The sequence below is a fragment of the Echiichthys vipera genome (genome assembly GCF_963691815.1).
Source record: "Echiichthys vipera genome assembly, chromosome: 14".
Lineage (NCBI taxonomy): Eukaryota > Metazoa > Chordata > Actinopteri > Perciformes > Trachinidae > Echiichthys > Echiichthys vipera.
Window position 1 is genome coordinate 10,698,945 of NC_139839.1, and position 6,000 is coordinate 10,704,944.

Below are 6,000 nucleotides of genomic sequence, written 5' to 3' on the forward strand. Positions count from 1 at the left end.
CCTGTTTTTTGGAGCATTACAGGTGAGCTATATATTTATTATGTAGCCCAGATATATATCACCTCATTTAAGTATTTATTTTTTTCCTCACTATTGATTTCACTTGGAAAAAAATGTGTGAAGTTTAAACTTAATAAATTATTGGTCATTTTGTAAAAAAAAAAAAAAAAAAAAAAAAAATCTAAGGCGACGACTTTATTTTTGTGATTTATTAAATTGTATTATTTTAATCTGGATGCATATATATGCGGAATATAAATTGTTTTACTATAGACGGTAACAGACTTGATTCCCTATATCCACACATCCCGAGCTGCACCAATGGGCAACACAATCTTTGTTTGTTTTGAGGAAACTCGCCCGACTGTTTTATTTATGACTCGCCAAACCTCTGCTCGGATTAAATATGTATTGTCGTACATGATATAAACTCACAGAAAAATAAAGGGCCTCCATTATTTTACAGTCATTTTCACACCGCGGAGCTCAGAATGCGCGTCATCTACACGCTGCTAATGGCCCCTTCTCCCCCCTTTTGATTAGTGCGCTTTTAATTATGGATGCCCCCGTGTCACCGGGTTATGTCGTCCATGGGGTTTGAAATTATTAAGTAATGACGATGCAATATTAATTATATATTGGTATAAAACGAAGTAATGTGGAGGGGCTGGTAGTAGAAGTCTGACTGGGAACTCTAGGGAGAGACGAACTGGATACACAACAGGTTAACCGAGGAAACAGGGACATTCAAATAGTTATTTCTTTTTTTTTTTTAACTCGTTTGACTGAGTAAGTATTTCCCCCCGTTTATTATGTTTTTTTTTATTGGATTTTCATTTTTGTTTCATCAGATAAGGGCACACTTTCATTATTTTAGTTTTTGTTTTATTAGCTATCTATTTAAATAGGCCAACAATGCTCTTATTATTATTATTATCATTATTATAACAATATTAATATTATAGTCAAAAGTGCGATGCTTTTAACTTATGACTTTATAACTTTATTCAAATTGTTTAAATGAAATCTTACTCACAACCTAATTCCTGATTTATACTCTGCGTATAGTTTCAGCTCACAACAGTGGCATGTGTCTCCTCTAATGTTAACCAAACAGTTCTAATTATAATAGGCCAATAATAAAAAGCTTCCACCGGAATCCTGCCACAGCCAACATGACCTGCGGGTGTGTGATTTTTCCCAGTGAGACTGTTGGCGGGTTGTTTCAGCCAGGGGATCAATACTGTGCAATTACGCGGAAACGTTTGTGGCTCTTAATTAATATTCTCTTTGATGCGGAGAGGTAATTAATCACAGTCTGTAATTTATGGTTTTAAATATGATTTCTTTTAAGGAGAAGGCAGGATAAAATGCTAATTGTTGTCATTAGTATGCCTCTTTCGAAACTGTGTCTCATATCTATTTGGAAATACATGTTTCAGTCGATTTTTCCAACATTAAAAACAAACAATCAACCCCTCTAAGAAGGATAATTATTAGGCCTCAAACGCCCCACATCTTCGTGTGTTTCAACGTAAGTGTAAAGGTTAAAAAAGGGAGCTTCGCCCTGTGAATAATTGATCTTTGTAATACCCGTATTGATATCATAACGCGCTATATGTAGTAAACTGAGCTGAAGGCTTGTTAAGTCGACGGCATGTGGCGACTGAGGGCACTTGAATTATTCATCCGCAGCTGAAAGGTATATGACAGTTTCTCATGCAATAATGGAGGTGCGTTGGGGCCATTTTGTGCATCATTTTTAATAAGAATCCATCCTTATGCAAGCTGATTCATAGATAAAACAATTATGAACAAGTGGGGTAAAAGAGCTGAGTTAAGATCGGTGTTTGAGACAGTGGAAACTATAAAGATAGACACACAAACAAAGAAAACGAGAGCTGAGAAAGGAAGGATGTGAGAGAGATAGTGTGTTTCCTAAAGACGTTGTCATGCAGGGAAGACCCTTTTTGACAGAATGAGGATGAAAGCTCTGTTTAATTGCTGAAAAATGCATGCACATACATATATATACACTCTAACACACACAGACACAGTGGCTGTCATCCTTGGGAGCAGAGTGAGGGAATGCAAAGAGGGGAGGGGAATGGTGGGAGCCAAGACACCCCAAACTCAATAATTTATCCGATGCCAGTAGCAACAAATGAGAATGTGACCAGAGCGAAGGGAGACAGCTACCTCTGCGCTCTCTATTAGTCACCTTCTATTATCATCAGAAGCCAAAACCAGGTGACCGACCTACTGCTGGAGTCTACACGCACACCTGTGAGCCTAACACACACACACACACACACACACACACACACACACACACACACACACACACACACACACACACACACACACACACACACACACACACACACACACACACACACACACACACACACACACACACACACACACACACACACACACACACACACACACACACACACACACAGGGAGATTGTGTTACTCTCTGGAAACTTGAGGCCAGGGTGATGGACGTCTTTTAAAAAGTAGACTATAGCAGGAGAGGCTGTCCATCTGTAGCTCCTGTTCCCTTCTCACTTTTCTAAAATTTGGCGCGTGAATGCACAGTTCATGTGTGCTTCTACTCATATAATTGCAAACAGAATGCATATTGCGGCTTTATCTGTGGTGGAAAAGAACTGACATTCACTCAAGTATACTGAGGTTTTTTAATTATATGGTCCTTTATATTTCTACTTTTAAGGGGACATTTTTATGCCTGCAGAATAGGATCTTAAAACTATAAAATACAATGCAAGTGAAACTACCAAACAGCATATAAAGGCTGTACTTTTATATTTATTGTAACATGCGCTGATAAAACTATTTTTCTTCTGTTTTCCTTTAACTTTTCCTTTAACTTTAACAGTACAGGTTTGAATGGGATTAGAGTTTCAATATTTCTTCTACCTCTTTAGCGAGTCTGTATGCTATCTTACAAAAAAATCTTGACAGAATTGTCAACTTTACACACGTGGGCCTATTCAAAGGTCTGAACCCAGGCATACAGTGGTGAAACAATTAGTCAATTGACGTAAAATTGAGGAGTCCTTTTTTAATACAGGCATCTCAAATGTAAGGGTTTCCTGCTTTTCTCTGTTATATCATTGCAAATTGGATTTTTTTTCACTGTTTAACAGCTTTGGTATATAAGATAGGCCTGTCATTGGCATTTTTCACTATGTTTTAGTGATTTCACAGGCTATATAAATGAATTGAATTCATTGACCGAAATCAAGAAAATAGTCACGACTAAAATTAAATTTGTCACAGAGTATTTTCAATAATTACAATCATTTTGTGACTTTTTCCTCACTGCATTCTGAACTACTACTAAGTGAATTGGAAGCAAAACCCCGGCTCCCATGTCGCTTCTACTTACATTTTTATTAAATAAATGACTAAAATGAAATATCAACACTCCAGCTTCACACAAGATCATTAATCTGAATCACACTGAACATCGGCTATGCAGAGAGACCAGTGAACTTCTGTGACGGAGAAACATTTAGAGTCTCATGGTCTGTGTGTGAGGTCAAGCTGTCTGCCAACTAACACACCATGCATTATGCAGAGACTATTGAGATACACACACACACACACACGCACGCACGCACACACACACGCACACACACAGACGTGAGCACAGGGAGAGAGAGACCCTTCTTCTAGCCATTACAAGGGATGAGAGAGACAATTGTGTGATCTATATTTCAGCATACATTAATAGCATCCATATCATTTTAATCGCATATTTTCTTCACTGCTGAATATTTTGTTCTAATTCCAAAAATACTTAATAAGGGCATAGAATTGGAAGGACAACGGAGGGGCGCTGGTCACTATATTAGAGACACTCGCAAAAAAAACGTACTTACAGGCACTTGTTTAATTCATTCAGCAGGCTTGAAGAACAGTATTATACACCCCATTCATTATTTAAGTCCTCTCCATTATCAAAGCGCCCAGAGAAATAAGATTAACCCAGCCAGAAATAACTCACTGTGGCGTGATTTTTTTTCTACAAAGCACTTAGCTGGTTGGGTGCAGGTATGCACACGAACTCAGATTAGAGTATATGAACATATAATAACCATACAGTCTGCTGAACATAATAATCCTCTCCAAGAAAATGTGGCTGTAGTGTAGAGAATGAGGAAAATGAGCCAAGAGGGGAAGAAGAGTGTAAAAAAGTAAGGAAAGAATTGTTAGAGGGAGGCATGAGTTGACGAACATGAGGAGTGTGTTCACAGCCAGGAAGAGACGATGAAAGACAAAGAAAAAAAGAGGGGACACCAAGAGACAGGAAGGGCACAAGGAAGGAGTGAAGTAAATAAAGGGATGAAACAAGGTAGGAAGGAAGAAATGATGCATGGAAGAAGGAAGGTGGGTAAAAGAAAGAAGCCAGAGAGAAATTATGGGAAAAGAAAGAGTTGAGAAAAGAAAAAAGGAAGAAAAATACTAAATCTCTAACGGTCTGTCATCCTGACTGTTTGGATTTAGCTCTTTTCATTTCCAAGTTGATCATGTCAAGGTGAGTGTGTCCCGGACGGCCGGAACAGTCTGACACTAAACTTCTGTGACAGGAGGAGCACCCAGAGGACCCACAGTCAAGACGAGAGGAGGTACGAGGAGGCTACAGCCTCCCACACGGGAGGGACATCATCCAATCCAAAGTCCACTTACACAGCTTGTTTATTAGCATTTCGCTTGATTCATTTTGAATTTGTGCGATAGAGAAACTGAATATAAATACCAGATATTGCAGTTTTACATTTGTCTGGAATCATGTTCAAAAGATAGAAGGAAGCACCCTTTTTAAATTAACATGCTGACAGCTGTGTCTTCTTTTTGTTTCATTTACAAACATGTAAATGCAACCTTGTTGTATTGCTACCACACACTGTTTAATGTCTACTCCGCCAGAAAGCCCAGAATTTCTTTTCTCTTAAATGTTTAAAATGATGGCAGAGGACACACATTTTTGTAATAACAATAAAGAAATACCATGTTAAATTGTGAAGACCCTGCTGTGCTGCCACACAGTTTAATGTCTAGTCTACCAAAAAGCCCATCATTTCTTTTTTTTAATGTTTAAAATGGTGGCCGAGGACACACATTTTTGTGATGTTAAGTTGGGAAGATCTTGCTAGGCCCTCATCAGAATATCAAAAGTACCATATAGGCCGTGGAAAATACAGTCTTATTCAGTTCACCTATATGGCTGCTTCTACAAATTCTGCAGGCACATCACCTCAAAATCCACTGGACTTGGTAATATCAAAGATGAATAAATAATAATGCTATTACAGTATAAAAAGTACAGAAAAAATAAAGTAAGTCATAACATTGGATGGAATCACATGTGTTCATAGTGCTGTCAGTATTTTTAATCCTTGAGGGTGAGAACATGTAAACAAGGAAGTGAGAAGCAGCTCTGTGTTGACACGCTCCTCAACCTAAGGACTGTATACAGACTGAGGGCACATGGGAAAATAACAATGGCAGCGCCACTGTCGACAAATTCTCTCTCTCTCTCTCTCTGCTTTTGAAGACAGACATGAAAACCAAGGCAGGCCGCAGTGGGGCCGCTGAAGGAGGTCCCCTAGCAGAAGCAGCCAACCTCCCTCCCCCCGTTTGCTCCCACTGGCCCTAAGCCCTGAAGACAGCCCTGAGGCTAATCGAGTAACACAATAAAAGAAGCAGCAGAGGCAGCCGGTGCTGAGCACGTATGTCTGATGTGTATGTAGCCTACAGATCGAGAGGATTAACGTAACATACTATTTATCAAGCCACCCCAAATACAAGAACTGATCCTGAACCTTTTACACCCTTTAAATAGATTCATGTATACATGGTTCTATTCAATGAGCTAAGCTTCAAACTGAGATGTTTGACTCAGTGAGAAACCGTCAGTCGACAGCACAATATCCTGCTGGATCCTATCAGATCAGGTAGAAGAAC